This window comes from Ambystoma mexicanum, chromosome 9, assembly GCF_040938575.1.
Source record: "Ambystoma mexicanum isolate Mex_15411 chromosome 9, UKY_AmexF1_1, whole genome shotgun sequence".
In the NCBI taxonomy this organism is placed as follows: Eukaryota; Metazoa; Chordata; class Amphibia; order Caudata; family Ambystomatidae; genus Ambystoma; species Ambystoma mexicanum.
This window is the reverse complement of record NC_090931.1, coordinates 1,494,987,217-1,495,006,998: the sequence shown is the minus strand read 5'-3', so window position 1 is coordinate 1,495,006,998 and position 19,782 is coordinate 1,494,987,217. Positions and strand designations below refer to the sequence as shown.

The 19,782-nt window shown below is 47.2% G+C and overlaps 1 pseudogene; it reads right to left on the bottom strand.

The window, feature by feature from the left end:
* Positions 1–243: 243 nt before the first annotated feature.
* Positions 244–3,690, bottom strand: LOC138487524 (zinc finger protein 420-like; annotated as a pseudogene).
* Between the last annotated feature and the right edge of the window lie 16,092 nt (positions 3,691–19,782).

The following is a 19,782-nucleotide window of genomic DNA, read 5'->3' as shown; positions in this document are numbered from 1 at the left end:
GTGAACCCTGAGTGAAGCTATTCTCACACTCTGTACACTGGAAGGGTTTCTCGCCAGTGTGGAATCTCTCATGAGTCATCAGGCTTGATGCTCGATTAAAGTGTTTACCACATTCTGTACACCCATAAGGCTTCACCCCTGCATGGGTCCTCTGATGCTTGACCAGATACATGCTATAATTGAAGCTTTTCATGCCCTCTCATGGCTGCTTGAGGCTGAGGGGTCACTGAAGCTTTTCTTGCATTATGTGCATTGATAGGGCTTATCTCCTGTATGAATCTTCTGATGATTCTGCAGATGTGATCTCTGAGTAAAGCTTTTCTCACACTCCGTCCACTGGTAGGGTCGTACCCCAGTATGGATCCTCTGATGCACGTGCAGACTTGATCTGTGAGTGAAGCATTTCACACACTCTGAGCACTGGTATGGTCTCTCCCTAGTATGGAACCTCTGATGATGCTGCAGATTTGAGCTCCGAGTGAAGCTTTTCACACACTTTGTACACTGGTAGGGCCGCCCCCCAGTATGGATCCTCTGATGATGCTGCTGCAGATCTGAGCTCTGAGTGAAGCTTTTCAAACACTCTGTACACTGGTAGGGTCGGCCCCCGGTATGGATCCTCTGATGACGCTGCAGATGTGAGCCCTGAGTGAAGCTTTTCACACACTCTGAGCACTGGTAGGGTCGCACCCCAGTATGGATCCTCTGATGACACTGCAGATGTGAGCCCTGAGTGAAGCTTTTCACACACTCTGAGCACTGGTAGGGTCGCACCCCAGTATGGACCCTCTGATGCTTCTGCAGGTTTGATATCTGAGTGAAGCTTTTCACACACTCTGGGCACTGGTAGGGTCGCACCCCAGTATGGATCTTCTGATGCTTCTGCAGATTCGATGTCTGAGTGAAGCTTTTCAGACACACTGAGCACTGGTAGGGCCTTTCCCAGTATGGATCCTCTGATGCAGGTGCAGATTTGAGCCCTCAGTGAAGCTTTTCTCACACTCCGAGCACTTGAACGGTCTTTCGCCTGTGTGGGTTCTCTGATGCCTTCTCAGCTTTGATGTGAGATTAAAGTGCATATCACATTCCGTGCACTCGTAGGACTTCTCCACAGCATGCATCCTTTGATGGTTGCTTATTCTCTGTTGAAAGAAACAGAGGTACACTTTATTATTTGAAGTCATCATACAGCCTAAAAAACAATAGCTCTAGCACAGAGCTGATAATCCTCGTTTTACACCCAGCTCACAAACCCACTGGGTGATCCTGTGAGATGCCACACTTGTGAGCCTACACCAATCAGGAGAGAGACAACAAGAATCCTACAGGGACTTACAAGTACAATATTGAGTACAAATCTAGTCGCATTTGCCCCCAGATACATGAACAGATGAGACCTGGGCATGAATTTCACTTTCACTGTTTTATGCAGTATTTTTCTAAAAGAAGATATTCCCTGGGGAACAATAGAATTATAAATGAGTAGCTATCGACTATGGGACTATATTACATCCAGAGGTTCTGACAGAAAGCTGCTAGACAATGAAAGCGGAGCTTGAGCTTAGGATGCTATTACCTGCAGAAGGAATATACCCCATGATTGATAGCTGCCCAATCATAACGTTATGTCGTCTATGCAGTGGCGTATTTAGGATTTCATCTGAGCTAGACCCAACATAGTGCTTGCACCCCTGCTTTACTCTGCCCCATTTAACAGACTCTGCCCCTTCACAAGACTCCTCCCTCTTCAGCCCTGATAACATTAAAAGATATAGAAGGATGAATAAAACTGAAGTGGAAAAGGACATGATGAAATTTAAGACTGAACCCCAAACATGGCCTAATGCAGAACTCCCTGTCCTCCGCCTCACCCAAAGCTCCATCTGCCTTGTTGGACATTTAAATCATGGAGTAGAGATGATGTGTTTGGTGGAAATAAATCTACAAAGCATGCCAATCCCTGTAGCCTTTTTAAAATACATGTGTTGATTAATCTGGCCATTCAGTATCATCATCAATAATTAAGATAACACGTTTCCGTTTACATTTAACAGTGGTATTAGCAAGTGTTACCCGCAAAGTGCTTTGACCTTCCTTTCCTCCTGAAACACTACTCTCCTGCTTGGAGAAACTGATGTTTTCCAAACACTGTTAAAAGATAAGGTTCTTTTAAGAGTTCACAGACACACCACGGCGGCCGTCCACGTGGGAGCGAGAGTCCCTGCTGCTGCCCGAGCCTAATGCTGGACTCGGTTGTGTGGAGTCGGACTGGCCCCTGGAGAATTCGGGAATGCAGAAGACTGGTTGGTGCTGAAGAAAAGTAGGCCACTGTGGCTAAATTCGTGTTTCACCATGGGAGTCTTTAACCCCAGGTTGGCCACTTCTTCAGCAACCGTTTCATTATGTGATCCTGGGCAAGTCAAGTGTGACGTTGCCCGCAGTGCCGAGTTCTAACGTTTGTTACCTAGAATTCAAGCGCACATAGATTCCTATAGGGCGTGCTTACGTGCCCCCTGCAGTATGAGGGTTTGCAGGATTTCTGTCCTTCCAGGCAGGAGGTAATCATTTCTGAAATGGAGGGCTGTGCATGACAGAAGGAGTGATGGCCTGTGTATAATAGGTGCTGCTGCTCCCCAAGACCCACAATGCACTGCCACTGCCTACTACCTGTGCAGATATTGGTCAATGCAAATCAAACATTTCTGCAGCAAATAGGAAGTATGGGACCAGTGGATGTCCTGTGCCTTTGCAACACAGGTGGATGGAATGCATTTTATTTTGCGTGTTGACAGAAAAACATGACAATAATGTTGAAACCTACTCTGCCCACCCACGCTTATTGAGGACACCACAATCTGTGATCTAATGTGTGGGAAGCGTTGCATGCATCAGTATCTATCATATGTCAATGTTTAAGTAGTAAATAGCAAGTCACGGAGATGGGACATGCTTTGCCTGTATGTCTCTGTATGGGTTTAATCCCTTGCTAAGGGCCATTCAGAAGCAGAGTAGGTGGCATCAATTAGCAGTTATTTTGTTGTTGTTATTTTGGTGCATGTTTGATGGACACTATTGCCAGCTTGTGCTTGAAAACCTTATCATGTAGAACGTGGCCTAAGTTGGCAAACGTCAGCACTCCAGTCTAGGCATTAAGCATCAGTCCATTTGCTGATGGCCCAGACACTGCCTGGCAGAGCACAGTGGCAGCACCATTACTTTGGCAGCGAGTAGATGGAGGCCTCCAGCAGCCATTTGACAGTGAGTGTAGTGGGTCCTTTGCACATCCTCAGTGACCGTTAAAATCATGCACCTCACCTCCAGAGCAGAGAGGGTCCCTCAAGCCACACAGGTGCCAGGGAACCTCGCATGATGCAGCAAGAACAAGGTGCTGAAACCTGATTCCCTTAAGCTCTGCCTATAGTGAACAATTCCATTTCAATTTTAAGGGGTTGCTGGAAAGATGATGGCGACCTCAAATTCGGTCTTGTGACTGGTTTTGGAGGTGTCTGGCGCGCATGTTACCCCTGAGGGCCTACTGTGACTGTGCGTTGTTGGCAGCAAAACTGTCACTATGGGACATGTGCAAGAGTTCCATAGCTCAGTGGCTTAAGTGCTAGCATCATATATTGGGCAATAACAGCTACTTACCTCGGTCCGGGGTACGGGACACAGTGATGATAGCCGGTGCATCATGACGGGTGTGTTTCAAAAGCGTCCTGCCGCATGCATGACGTGAGTCATACGCCGTGACGTCACGGGATATCACGTCACGTGGCTGCATTCTCGTTCGGGTAAGCAGCCCGAAATCCATGTCCATCGTGTTTTAAAACATCCGATTTTAAAATGTGAAGCATTTATTGTCCATTCAAAATGTATATACTTTTTGAAGCCACCCAAATGAAATACTGAATGCGCGTAAACATATTGCCACCTTCTAATAATTTGCTGCTCTGGCCGAGGCTCCTGTCTGAGCCTAAACATAACATCCTCTAGCCTTGTGCGCGCAGGAGCCCCCCACCATCACCAGCGCGTACACCACCACCTTCAGCAAATCTAGCCCGGATGGCCTCACTCGTTTCTGTGAAAAACAGGAAATAATTAATAAATGCGGAAATCAGCCTGGATGCAATCCAGCGCTTCCCCGGCAAGTGAGGAGCCGCACTCCAGCACTGTGTAGCTCCCTGACTTGAGTTGGTGCCCCCACCTGCTGCCTTTGTTCCACACGACCGTGCCGATCTGAGGATTCCAGCTGAGTAAAGGCACTTTACAAATGGCCGACACAGCCGCAACAAAGCATCCAAAGGAGCATAGAGCTGCCAAAGCCTTCTGATTGGCTGCTGTTGCCTACTAAAACCAATCAGGTTCACCGGCAGGCAGAAGGCCAGCCCCTCCTACCCAAAGCCCCGTTACCAGGTCTCCTGGCTGAGCCTGTCCGAGACAGGATGAGCCGGGCCCATGACCAAAACTGCACGCAACGCGCTTCACTCTGCCCTCACATTGTTGCAGGACAAAAATTTGGTGGAAGGACCCTGCAAATTTTGAGTATCGTGCGCTGCGTTCTCCATCTGGACAGGACGGTGAGGCCAACCTCAATAGAGAAAAGGGAGATGAGGCGCGCACTCCGAATCCTGGCCAATATACTACCTGAAGAAAGAAAAAGAATAACTGGGTTAAATCCCAAAGTGTCCAATTCAATGGGTTAGATCTCAATTGTTGCAAAAATGTTCACAGGGTTGGATCTCTTCTGCTGTATGTGTACTGCTGTTCTCCTCCTCCTAGCGCTTTCATGTCCCAACTTAAGGGAGGCTGTGTTGCCTTTCTTTTCAGGTGAATCCAACTAAATTGATAATGCAGTCTCTAAGGATTATGGGAGCTGTAGTGAAACCATTTGTTGAATTCAGGTGACCAAGGAAAGACTCCCCTCCGGATCCGGACTCCAGAGGCTGCAGTACCGGGGATATTTTGCCCTACAGTGAAGAACCATAGTTATGGTTTTCCCCCTCTCCCCCTGCTAAGGGTAAGATGTGTGCTCCCGGAGGGGAGTCTTTCCTTGGTCACCTGAATTGAACAATATCCTCAAAGATTGTGCAACTACCTTAGCCCCATTCTTCACCGCATTTATAAATGGCTCCTTCGCTTCAGGATTGGTGCCCCCCCTGCCTTAAAGAAGCTTGGGTAACACCGCTTCTAAAAAAAACCTTCACTTGACCCTGCCTCACCCAACAACTACAGGCCCATTACAACAGAACCCTTCCTGCTAAACATTCTCGATTTAGCAGCTTACACTCAGGTACAACACTTCCTAGAAACTAACTGTATTCTTGGTATGCGTCAATCTGGCTTCCGCCCTGATCACGGCACCGAATCAGTGCTACTTGACCTAAAAAATCATTTAAGCGAGATCATGGATGCAGGTAAACCAGCACTACTCCTCTTCCTTGACCTATCTGCTGCGTTTGATTTAGTGGCTCACAAGATCCTATGCCAACACCTCACCGCCTAAACTCAGTTCTCCCATGAAGCCATAACCTGGATCATATCCTTCCTCGAGACCAGGCATGTGCAGCACCTGCCACCATCCACTTTGGAGTCCCGCAGTGCTCTTGTATCTTTCCCACACTTTACAACATCTTTACTATGCCGCTCTTTCACATCTTGGACTCCATTGACATAGCATACACCGACTATGCCGATGCCACCCAGGTCCTCCCTGGTGACTTTGAAACTGATGCAAAAGCACTCAACACTGTCTACACTACCATCCAGTCCTGGATGGCAGCCAACTAGCTTTGCCTAAACGAAGATAAAACTGAAATCATTTTATTCGATCCCAAGGAAACCCTCAATAAACTCAACAGTCAATACACCTCCTTCACAATTGACAACACACAGATTTGTGTCTCATCTTCTGTTAAGTCACTAGGGGAACTACCTCAATGCCCCACTCTCAATGTCACACCAAGTCCACGCCGTAGCCTCTTCAGCCGCATACTCAACTAAGCTGATCAATGCGGTCAAACCCTTCCTCTCTACTGAGAACTGTCTCTCCATTGCCAGAGCCACAATAGGTGCAGAATTGGACTACTGCAACATCCTCTTTGCTGGCACCTCATCAGAAAACGTAAATAAACTTCACTCATAAGTGCCTCACTCACACAGCCCAACCATATTTGTCAGCAAAATTGGTCAGAACCGGCTCCTCCAGGCCCACCAGAACACCCTACTCCAACCAACTCAACATCCCCATTGTCAAATGCGCCAAAGTGGGCGGTGCCAGCTTCCCTTTCATTGCTGCGAGACAATGGAACACCATGCCACCTACCCTCAGGAATGAACCGTCTCATATTGCTTTCCTCAAAGCCCTCAAAACCAGGCTGTTCAACTAACCCACACACCCGCCTACAGCCAGATACCCCTAGTTACCTTCTTGTGCTAAGTTATATTCTGGATGTACCAGGTTCGCCTGTAACCCCTCCAACTTTGTACACTGCTATATGTCTCACCTTTGTAACCAAGTAGCATATGTACCAGGTTCGCCTGTAACCCCTCCAACTTTGTACACTGCTATATGTCTCACCTTTGTATCCAAGTAGCATATGTACCAGGTTCGCCTGTAACCCCTCCAACTTTGTACACTGCTATATGTCTCACCTTTGTAACCAAGTAGCATATGTACCAGGTTCACCTGCAACCCCATGAACCTCGTACACCGTTATCTATTTCTCCTCGGCAACTAAGTATCATACATACCTCCTTGTAACAGCGATGCGATGCACAAGGGCTGCTTTGTACGCTATACAAAAGTAAAAATAAACATAAATAAATAAAAATAAATGTATCATACGGACTCTTCTGCAAATGCCTTATTGTGTAAAACCTTATTAAAAAAATTAAATATTTCTGAGGCTACAATTTGCTAGTAAAATCTTCTCCATAGCCCTGTTAAATAGAATAAAGATTGGGTGGATGGGGGTAATATCCAGTCACCCTTGCAAACAGGTTTACATGCAGGACTTTCTATTTATATTAAAATTAATGAGCAGTCTGCTTTAAGACCAGGAAATATGCCTATTTAGGCGGCGTTATTAGATTATTCCTTAGCATTTGATCATGTACATAGGGGTGGATTTTTAAATAAATAGAGAAATTGGACTATAGACACCAGCATTTTCAAATTCTCGGGGCTGTTCCATAAAAATACAAAGGTGAGAATGAGACTGTGCAGAGGTCAACCATGACCTTAACATGGCTTCATACCGGCACCTTTATTACTCAATCGGTACACAGCCGAGTTGGGAAGGGACATAAAAAGGCAGGAAATCTTCCCACGGAAAATCGGTTCCAGACATATCCATTGGTTGCCAATGGCGACAAGGTCATTCTTCTTGATCATATGTAGAGCGATCTCCGGAGAAGTCTTAAAGATATGGTGGAATTTTCAAAGTAAATTGTTAAATTTCTAAAATGATGGGGTTTACAAAGAGAACGATAAGGAAACATTTTAATTGGCAAATTAGAAAAGCAACAATAGGCCCTTGTTCAATGTAACTATCTTGGCATTGAAAGTAAGTTAAATCCAGTAATGGCATCACTAAGGGGCTTTGAAATAAGATATGGGGTATTTTCGTTATCTCCAGATATAATAGCTTATATAAACAGAATCTCCCCTATAATTGTATATGACATTGTAGTGAGAATGGGACATATAGATAATGGGAAAGACAGCCCAGAATGGATCAGGTGCTAGAAAGGCAGTAAAGAGAACACCCTGCGGCATGAATACATGAATAAGGAATTGTAAACATATGAAAGAAAGCACTCTGGTAAAGCTCCCTGTACGGAGCAGTGGGTTTCTGTAGATCGAATAGGGACACATGGAAAGGACGGATGTTACGATAGAACCAATAGCAATCCAGTGGGGGGGCGCTGTTGCGCACTAACAAGATGGACGCCTGACTCAGGTGCTCCGGAGTCCGAGGACGTGGCAGCGGGATGACAGTATGATATGATATGATAGGTTATTTATAACGTGCTTAATCCCGAGAGGATTCTAAGCGCGGACACAGGGATCAAACCTGTGTTGCTCCGTGTCGTCTTGCTTCCAAGGCAAGCACGTTGTCACTGAGCTATCCTCCAGAGACAAATCCTTATTGTGCACTGTGCAGCACGCAACTTGCAGACGAATGCCCTGAAACTCATGCCCGGCACCTCACCGAGTTTCAAGTGCATTGGCGCTCTCTACCCGCCGCCAGACGAGTCGCGACCCAGGCCTGTCGATACCGCTACCACGATGGCCGCCGGCGCATGTGAGGCGCCGCAACAAAGAACTGGAACAGCGGCATCGCAGTGAAGGACAGCCCGGCACGAAGAGCGTTCACTGTAGCCGGCGTCCCTTTACTCATCCCACTCCTTAATATACTGCTGCCGCAGTGACCCTGAATCATCACGCTTACTTGCTTTTTTGGAATCTGGCGAGACACGGGCGGATTGAGCACAACATCTCGGATTCCCTGCCAGCAGCTTAGGTCTGACTTGACAGGACCGCCGAACTGCTTTGCTTCCCAGCTCCCGCGGTGGAACTCAGCCATGGAAGGCTTGCCTGACGAGACACCGGGGGCCTCCACTGGCTAGTAAGGATCCCCCTTTGCTATGCGCTTGGCCCTGTCCCGCGCCGACCCCTGGTGTGGCGCCACCCGATCCGCCGCCCCTGCCCGAGACTGCTTGCCACACCTTGCTGCGAGGAGGCGCCCCCGGTAAAAAGCAAGGGGGACGATCCACCGATGGAGCGGACTCCCATCCTGAAGCTGCACCCTCCGCTACACATCAGTCCCCCGGGTCCGGTTGCACTGCCTACACGGGTGTCCACAACCACAAGAGAGGACACAGTGCCCTGCATGGAGGGCCGTAGCATGGGAGGCCTCTTGTCCCCGGAGCCGCCATTCATCTACTTGGAGCCCCAGGCGGGCTCAGCTTTAGACCACGGTGTATCCTGTGTGGAGGAAGGAACATGTGGACCTGCCTTAATCAACTTATACCAGCATATGCCCAGTATGGGCAGAATGGGAGGCCACCCTTGGAAATACTCGCCCTTTAGACACACCACATGCTGGCGAAACCCGCTTCTATATCAGAATACATGCATCCTGATTACTCACTTGCACCTTGCCCCGACACCACCTGCTTAATCGCATCTGCTGTACCTACGAGCTGTTCCTTCTGCCTCGGTTGATGACATTGCGCTGCGTGGCGGCACAGCCCAGCATAGCGGACCTTCCTTTTCCTTTGGGTAGATCAGTTGGTGAACCCCCTTGCTTCTCCCCCACATACTAGGACTGCCACCACCAGGGGGGACCCGATCACAGTGGTGAGCGCACTTTCACCAAATACTTTGCCCTACGTTCTATGGCGCACTAGTGGGGGGTGTTTGCTGCACATCAATTTGGTGGTTCCACTCGTGAATTGGCGCTTGAAGTTGCCTGCATTGCTGCAGACATCCCATGATAGCCCCCTGCAGCCACTTAGATGGCGATTGTACATTCTATGTCCTGATCATTGGCTTAGACCTGGCTTGCTCACCCCGCTCCCCGGAAGTTGGACTAGGCCCTGGCCATCGCCTGTGCTACATCTGCAGATATACCGAGCCCTGTCCGGACTGCCATAGTCCCACGTTGCCACTACATCTACTATCCCCACAGGCAGCGCAGCCATGGCCAAAGGCGGGGGCAAAAAACAAAGTTCTATAAACATGTTCGGCAAAACTTCTGCCAAGACACCTGGTGAGGAAGACGGAGCTGCGGGAGGCCCCTCTCGGTCTGCTGGTGGCGGTATCACAGAGATGGAGCAGATGATGGACTTCATGGGTGAAGGCTTCACAGCCCTCAACACAAAACTTGATGACATGAGTGGCACGATAAGTGCCATCAAGGCCCGAATGGAGAAGACTGGCACCAGCGTTACGGAGGTTGAATCCAGAGTTGGACCGGCCAAAGATTAAGTTAATCTACTCAGAGCAGACTTGATTGCGCTCACCAAACAGGTACAAATTGGCAGTAAGAAAAATGAGGATTTGGCGTCCAGATTGCGTTTTGATAACATACGCATTATCAGTGTCTCAGAGGATAACACCACCGGCACCATGGAGGATTATGTTGAGCGCACCCTCATCTGCCTGCTTGGTGGTCCCAAAAACTCGCCACAAATTGCCATAGAACATGCACACTGTGCGCTAACCATGAAACCGAAGCCTGGCGCTCCCCGTGCCTTATCATCACCAGAGATGTTTGAACTACCGAGATAGGAACGCATTGTTGCTGACCGCTAGATCTAAGGTTGAGCTCCTACTTGGATCCAACAAGGTCCACCTGTACCCAGATTTTTTCTTCGCAGTGCAGCAGGAGTGGAAGACCGTCTTGGCTGTTAAAAAGCAACTGCACGACCTTGGGGCCCACTTTCAAACTGAGGGCTGAACACTTGGACAAAGTATACTTCTTCACAATCCCTGAGGAAGCAATTCAGTTTCTGGACTAGCACTTTCCTGGATGATTCTTCTTCTCCACTCACTACATAGACTGCCAACCACAGTGGCTTGATTTTGATTTTGAATATTTCTAATGCGCACCAAACAGTGTCAACTATATACGGGCGTTGATGAAAACTACTAAGTGAAATTTCAGAGTATCGATTAATTATGCCCTTTGTATATATGAGAAGCAACCTATCTAAAAAGAAAAGTTTTCAGGCTCTTTCTAAAATGTATTAGGGATTTAGAGGACCTGATCTCTAACGGTAGGTGGTTCCATAGTTTCAGACCAAACACACCGAATCTGCTGTCTCCCCCAGAGACCAGGTTGGACCTTGGCACACAAATCAAGAGCTGGTCTCTAGACCGGAGATCCCTGCATGGACAGTAACAAGTGATCTTATCGGCAAAGTATCCTGGAGCAAGTCCGTTCAAACACTTGTTGACAAGACATGCCATTTTGAATTTAATTCTGTCCTCTACCTTAAGCCAGTGTAAAGGATCTCTGGAAAGCAGATACATGATCCCTTCTATTCAGCTGTCCGATTAACCTGACTGCTGCATTTTGGGCTCTCTGTAGTCTGGCTAACTGGTTGGCTGGGGCTCCTGCCAACATACTGTTGCAGTAGTCCAGGTGGGGGCTGGTCATGGCTCCCACCACTTCTGCATGATCTTCAGCTGGGATGAAAGGAAGTACATTACGCAACACCCGAATTATGTAGAAAACTGCTTTAACTTTGGCCCCCACCTGGGCCTCATTACTGATGATCGATTGCCACACACATCCAAGATTCTTGACCTTGGTGGTATATTGCAATTGTTCCCCCAGTATCAACAGAGGTGGCTTCTGTCTCTCTGTTAACATTTTCCCTTTTGGACTGAACAATATCAACTCAGTCTTAGCAGCATTAAGCTGGAGCTGGTTATCTGCCATCCACTCGCTGAGCTCATTCATACACAAATTAATCTTCACAAAAGCTTCCTAGATATTTTGAAGACCATACTTCTGAAATATCTCAAACACCGGACGAAAATATAAGTTACAAATCTGCGGAGATAGGGATGACCCTTGGGGTACCGCACAATCCAAAGAGATCCATTCTGAGCTAAAACCTTCAAGCACCACTCTTTGCATCCTGTCCTTTAGAAAGGATGCAAAGCATTCTTTTACTAGCTCTGATGCCTTTCCTATCTTCCTGATCCGTTGTGTCATAATGTGATGATCCACCGTGTCAAAGGCCACGGACAGGTCCAGCATTAATAAAACTGTAGAGGCTCCCTTGTCTGCGGCCTCCAACAAATCCAATCTTGGGATAGAGTCAGCACTCTTTGCAGTACATGAAAAACTATCTGATATTAATGATTTGAATTTTTTTATCCATACGATGTTGAAACAAAACATAAGTCAAAAGCTAATACCAATTTCGAAATGCACTTTGTTTGAATAGTAATGACGATTGGAAAAGAATGTTCTTTTTACTATAAATTGATTGATGAAATACATCATAAGATTGTTTGACACTATTTTTTTGAAATTTACGTTTATAATAAGGTTTGAACCTACAAAAAACATATTACTTTTTGGTTGTATTTACAATAAACATTGGGTGTGCAGGGGACGGGAGAGATCCACAAGGTTGTGGACATGTGTTGTATTGTAACCATGAACCACAAAGGCCCACTTAGTACATCCACCTGTCAACTCAAGAAGTGCCTCCCCCCTAAAGCCCCAACATGACCCAAACATAAACTCAAGGGGATCCAGGATCCCTCCAATCAAACCCATCAAGCCGTGCAGTGACCGAGCAAAAGAAAATCCCTCATGCAGGTCATCTTGAGGAATGAAGGACTCTCCCACCAATCTTTCAAACACAGCCCACCATTCACCTCTGCCGAATTGAATGCCTCTGGCACTGAAGCATCTAAGAGGAGGGAGGGTGCAACCAAGGTGGGGGCTCTCCATCCCCCACCAGCTCTCAATTCCATTTAAAAGATGGGGCAGAGGCCAACCCACTGAATCCTCCATCCCTTCCCCCCACATCAACCCACCACTCTCTGGGTAAAGATGAGACTCATGAGTGTCAGTAGTACCCCTTCCCAATCTTTAATGGGGCATTCCGACTGAAGGTGCTGGAGAAGGAGCCTAGAAGCAGCTGTAGCGATCACACGATTTGCCCCCTGAAAGAGTGGGGTAAGGAAATCTGAATGTAATGAAAAAGTCAAGTTTATGAGTGCAAGGGAAAGGGGTAAGAAGAGGGCAAAGACAGAGAAGAGAAGTGGAAAGACTCACCACACTGAACCGTGAGGACGACACTGCACCTGTCCAATTGCTCTGATGGCTATCTTGCTTCAAGCCATACATAACCTATATTAGGGCACTGATTCAAAGCACTTGATGTGAAAAGATTTGGTAAGAGTGGGGGATAGACAGGTTCCTGGGAGTTTTCCAACATGTTAAGTGCACTAGTTCAGGCCAAGCCGAGGATGAGTTCAAGTGCTCCACTGTCAATCGCTGGATTTCTTTGGGGGTATATAGAGTGAATAAAAAGTAATAGCACATATAGGTCAGTGGTCTAGGGCTAGGGAAGGGAGTTAATGCTCTTTCTAGCCTATAAGAACCAACGCTCATGGTAGATGAAGACTATAAACAGTAAAGGGTTAATGTGCTGTTTTAAGAGTGACGCAACATCTTTACAGATGTGTGTTCCCATGTTTAGCTCAGTAGAAAGCCAAGGTGGGAACTTTCAGCACATGGAACTTCAACAGTACAAAATGCCGAAGAGCTGCTCCAGGATGAAGAGGACCAGTTCACAGAAGGTCTTTGCCATGATATGCAGAAGGGCTGCTCCATGATGAAGGCACAGTAAGGGACTGCATCATGAATCGGTGTCTCCATGCTAGTAGCGTGTTAGTGTTAATGTTAAAGGCTATTTGTACCGCGCACTATCACCACCAGAGTGGTCCCCTGGCGCTCTGGCGGATCAAAGCAAAAATGGGGTAAGGTTAGGCATGTTAGTAGGACAAAGTTTGGAGATGATCAAGGGAGCTGTGAAGTACTGTTGGATGCTTCAGTTCGGTTAACACCGTTCGCCAAGCATATTGGTGCGGTATTCGGTTTTGAGTCTGTCGTGTGCTGTTGTGTGGGGGTCTGTGTGGTATGTTTGTTGTTGCGGTGTGGTGAAGTGTGTGCGGGTTGCTGCGGTTTCAAGAGGTGTGGTTTTTTGGTTAGAGTGTGAGAGGTGCGTGAGGAGTGGTGAGGCTTTTAGTAGTTTTTTTTGGGGGTTGGTTAGTAGCCTTGTTGTTAGGAGAAATGCACCCTCCTATTTTGTTTCCTTTGTGATTTAGAGAAGGTTGTATTCCTTTCGGTGTTTAAGTTTCAGCATGATAAGGCTGTCTCATCTCTCTGTCATTATGCTAAGTCAGCTACTCTTTGTGTTTCCATCTTTGCATTGGCCACCCCTTTTATCACAGTTTGTCGTTGCTGCAACCTAGTCCTTTGGGATCGATTTACTTGCAAACTACACCCGTACCCTACACCCTTTCTGGGAGTGTAAGGTTGTTGGTAGTGTTAGGCATGTTTGCTATTGTTCTATCCTCACGCGGTTGTCGCTAGCGTTCTGTTCCACCTTGCATCGTCTCTCTTGTTCTTGTAGGAGTTTCTCTTAGTTGGTAATAGGTGTTGTCTGTCCCATCATATATTCTGTCCGTCTGTTCTTTGTGTTTCCTGTTTGATCGTTTTAGTTGTTTCAATTTGGTTCAGAGGTGTTGCAGAGCCAGGTTTTTAGACGTTTTCTAAATTGTAGGTGGTCTTTGGTGTTTCTGATTTCTTTCCGAGGTTGTTTGAGGTTTTTGCAGGGAGCTCTTAACAGAACTGATCATGTGCCCTTCCAGAAAAACATTCCTTTGCACATGCCCAATACAATAAACAGATGTCCTCCATTTTGCTATGTTTGCATAGATAAATGGAGGACCGCACAGCAAAATGGAAGACAGAAACTGGTCTCCCCCTAAATGGCCCAGCATACTGACCTTGTTGGCTGCCTACACCACCATCAATCTGGATTCTGAGCAAACAGAGGCACGGAAACTGCTCTTCTGAACAGCTGTGAATAACTCTTTGCATCTCTTGATTCTAACTCACCAGCACTGGACTGGCTGACCTCCTTCCTCACTGACAGTCCCTCCCAGGTTATCCTGGCCTCTTTCTCCTCTCCCGCAGCTTTCACCACCTGTAGCATTCCCCAGGGCTCCAACCTCTCTCCCTGGCTCTTTAACATCTATCTTGCTCCGCTTGCACACCTAATTTCCACTTTCTCCCCTTACTTCCAGTGCTATGCAGATGACACACAAGTCTTCTTCGAACTTCCCTCTGATCCTCTCCTTACTTCCTCCATCATTCCCAACTGCATTCCTGCCATCCAGTCCTGGTGTGCCTCCAATGATCTCCAACTGAACGCCAGCAAAACTGAGATCCTTCCCATTGGGACTCCTGCTCCCTCTTTTTTCCCTTCACTCTTGCCTCCCTCTATGGGCTCTCCCCTTCTCCTTCATCCAAACCCAGAAAGCTTGGATTCATCTTCGACTCTACTCTTTCCTTCCTCCCAAACGTCCAAGACCTTGCCAAGAAGGCCCACTTTCAACTCCACCTCCTCAAAGGAATCCTTCCTTTCCTCACTTTTCCCAGAAGCTCAATGTCTCTAGAGCTCTGGCACTCTCTAGGCTGGACTACTGCAACAACCCCTTCCTTAACCTACCTTCTTCCTCTCTATGTCCCCTCCAGCTTATCCAGAATAGAGCTGCAAGACCTATCCTTGACCTCAAGCCCAGGGACTGCATCTCTCCAGCCCTTAAATCTCCCCACTGGCTCCCGGTTGCTGCAAGGATCAAATCAAATTCTCTCCCTCCAGATTGTTATGCTGCTCTGGCACCAACTCTCTGCGTGTCAATCGCTTCTCAAAACAGAAAGCTGGTGGCCGATCTCTTTCCTCGGCTAGCTCCCTCCCCTGGAAGCTCCTCAAGACTTTCCTTTTGACCTCCTCTTTCCCCCTCTGCCTCCCTTGCTAAACACCACAGACACTGAGATTGGTGACCAGAGCCCTCATGTAACCTTCTAGGTCCTGTCCCCCCAAAATCCCCTCCAGCCTCCACCCACTCCCAGCACTTGCCTTTGGGCACTGTGAGAATCCAAAGGGTGTCTCACCAGCTAGTCTCAGGGGAATTGTCATCCAGGTAGCCAGGACACAGCCATCGCTTTTGTTTCAAGTTCCTGGGGATGGGCCAGTGCGGGAGGATCACCTGGGTGAGGGGTCCTCAGGGAGTGGGGTTGAGGCAACCGATGGTGAGACGCGGTATTCCTGCCTTTCACGTACCCATGCCCCATCCTATTTTATAGGATCCTCCAATGTCCCACCTCCGCCACCCCCCCTTTCTGCACAAACATTGGATGAGGAAGAGGGTGTCTGAGAGTAAAGAGGCTATCCCTTACATATCTCATTGGACATGTTCCGCTAATCGGGTCAGGCAAAGTCAGGCACTTGACTTTAATCACATACATCTGATACACATTAGCTCTCCCCACATGGATAAAATGCAGAACATAGAGACACACTCTGAGCAAGGTGGAACACAAGAAGGAGCAGATCTTCCGGGGCGAAGGCGAACCTACTAGAGCAGAACAACCGATCGAGGGACTAGAGCAAAGGGTAGGAAAACCCTGAAGTTACCTTCAGAAGGTCGTTGCTTCTGGAAAACCATGAAGGAGAGGCTGAGAAAGCCAAATCGCAGACAAGAAGAAACTTGCATTGTGTTTCACGGATGCCAACGACCCTCCCGGGTTAACAACAGAGTTGGGGAGGCGATGCCAAGCCTGTGGTATTAACATTGACTAGTGAATCAAAGCCGCAGAAAGAAAAGAACATGCAGAACTGGTGAGTTAGTTAAAGACAACAAAGGCCGGTTTGTGTCAAGGAAAGATTGAAGCATCAACAGTATGTCTCACAAAGGAAGGTTACGCAAATGCGGGTGAGACGTGAAAGAAAGCTAACCAGTGAAGAACTTTAAAGTGGCTGATAACTGTGAAGCGAGTGATACAAAGTAGCGGAGTGGTCCTATGGACCAGCAATCCTCATGATGTGGGGCTGTTAAAGAGTGTTGAAGCAGCGCGGATACAATTGAAACGTGGTGCGATATTACCGTGGGTTAAGCAGCACCCCATGGCTAAAGAGGAGGAAAAAGGAATTTATGAGACCATTATGGCGTTCTATGTCCACAGGTAACACAGCCATCTACCCTGTGAAGAAAGCCAAGGGGTCCAGTTGGAGAATGGTCCAGGATTTGCACCCTCTCAACAATGTTGTTGAGGTGTAATTCTTAGTACCGAATCCTGCTACCATTTTCTGTAATATCCCTACTGGCTCGACTCACTTCACAGTGATTGATTTAAAGAAGGCATTTTTCTCGGTCCTCTTATGCCACAATTTTCAGTACCTCAAAACGTTTAGGTATCGTGGTCAGAGATTCGAGCACACAAGGTTGGACACAAGGTTGCCCCAGGGGTACTGTGAATCTACGAGTGTTTTCAATACGGTGGGTCAAATGGATTTGGGGAATGTATATGTGTCCAGTACAGTAATTCAGTATGTGGACAATTTGCTAGTCTGTAGCACTTCATAAGAGCAGCGTCGAGGACATTCAATAACGTTCCTCACCAGGCTTGCGGAGAATGTGTACAAAGTGGACGGAGAAAAATTACAATACTGCCAGACAGAGGTAGTATATTTGGGGCAAGTGATATTGCCCGTGGGAAGGAAGGTAATGCCAGAGAGAGCCACTGCAGTTCAGAATACGCCTCACCCAGTCACAGAGAAACAAATGCAGCAGTTATTGGGACTTTTCAACTATTGTAGATCATGGATCTTTGACTACTCCAGTTACATGAGGCACTTAATGCAGGAACGTAAGGAAGCGCAGAAGGGGGAAGGGTCCAATAGAATGGTCTGGAGAAAGGGTGACCTGTTTTCGGTAAATCAAGGCAGTGATCAGCAATTCTCCAGTCTTGGCAACCCCAAATTACAAGAAACCATTTGATCTATTTTCTCACTCAAACAGGCAGGTGATGACAGAGGTCCTGGCTCAGCAAACATCACTAAGCCATCAACCTCTAGCATACTATAGAGGACTCCTAGACCCAGTGATGCAAGGACATTTTCCTTGTGAAAAAGCTTTAGTGGTAGTGGCTTTTGCAATTCAAAAGTCTTCAACCATTAGCATGGGTTGTCCAGTGACATTGTACGTGGAGCATGCAGTCTTTGCGATCTTGTAAAAATACAAGTCGACTTTGACGACCCAAAGATTCTTGGGGTATGGGCTTATCCTATGGAATAACATCCTGTACGGTGTCACCTAGTGAATCCTGTAACATTTGTAGCTGACCCAGTGAAACCTGATAATATCGTCCACGATTGTGCGACTTATGAGTGAGGAGAGGAAGAGAAACAAATAATAAGAAGAATGCCTTGCAGGAACGTGAGGTACTTTTTGTTGATGGGTCCTTGACAATCATTGAGGACACTGGTGAGAGGCATACGGTTACGGCCGTTGTGGGCCTTGTGGATGGGGAATACCAGGTCAGGATGAAGAAACGGATGCCATCACATTACTTCGCTCAAGCGGCTGAACTAGTGGCTTTTATAGAGGTGCTAGAAATGAGTAAGAGGAAGGCAGTCACTATTTATTCTGACTCTGCCTATGTCACCTCTACTACTATGCATTCAGGCTTCAGAGGTAGGGATTGTTAAACGCACTGTGCACACTAACCATACTAATCCAATAGCGCTTGGAAATGTTGCCACAGACAGGGTGGTGAAAGAAGCCGACTATTTGCCATTTCCCAGATCCCCAGAAAATGGAAACTGTGTCCCAGCAGGTACAGTTGCCAGCTCCGTACATTGCAGTCCCTATGCTTCAAATTATAGAAATGCAGGGAAAAGCATCTACGGAGAACAGGAGCTTTGGGCAAAGAGAGGATGTGTCCTCTTGCCCACAGATTTGCTGTGGAGACAGCAGTTTACGGGGTGGGTAGTAATGCCTGTAGAACTGTTTCCTGTGGCTGTAGAACAATTACATCATCCAAACGGGCACTCGCTTCTTAGGTGGTGGGCCTATTTTGGCTTAAAGTGATTAGAGTCCCAGCCACACATTTCTCATTTGCGGTGACGAAACCCGCCTGACTACGTGTGTCATGTAGTAGGGCACATGACTTTAAGACACAATGCTTCTCCTTCTTCAATATCCGCCCCAAAAAAACTACAATCAATATTAGTATGCATAAAACTATACACACACCCAACTAACCACCTATTATTAACTAACCAGTTGTCATAACATCTCGACCCACCCATGAACTGGCCAATTACAGAACACTAATCAATACATTACATAGTCTGCAAGTCTCTCTGGTATTTCCTTCATCCCCTCATTGTATATTGAGCACCTTCCCTAGTCAGGGGGATTCCACGAGGTGTTTGTATGGATGCATCTTAACTAAATGGCAGTCTCTGCCCTTGCTTACATCTCATGACTTGAATCACTATCCTCAGCTCGGTATCCTTCTCAGAATTCAGAGTCTGACGCACCTTCTGTTTGTGGATTAGCCTTTTACTCAACAGCGCATCCTGGATGCCCAATCTTCTTAAAAAACATGCAATTGGAGTAACCACTTGAGAGATGTGATTGGCCAACAATATTAGCATTGAATCATTTACTTTTGTTACTCTCCACGGTATCGGCTCAAAAGGTAAACCCAGTTTCCCTGTAGGTTTCCGGTTATTAATGAGTACAAAAACCTCCTTCCTGGATGTCTGTGGGTGCCAGTCTCCTGAAGCTGCTTTCCTTGGTGTTTACTGTCTGGCACTTGCCAGGCACTTGCTTTTGTGTATGGACGGACATGATCTTGTAGGGTCAGAAGAAATTATACTCTTTTTACACTGTCCCATGAGCGCCTCATTGGGAGCAACTTCACTGGAGACATGTGGCGTGGCACTGTACACCCTCAGGAAAGGGTACATTGCAGTCTAAAGGCCTTCACCTTCAGCTTGTTGTGAGACAGGTATGGTATTAAGAGAGACACGGGGCCTCATTACACGGATGGCTAATAGCGCCATGGTTGCCGCCGGTATTTTACTGATTCCGCCTTGATGAATGGGGGAATTATCGCCCAATTCCAAGGTTGGCGGGCGGTAATTCCCCATTCACCAAGGCCCTTC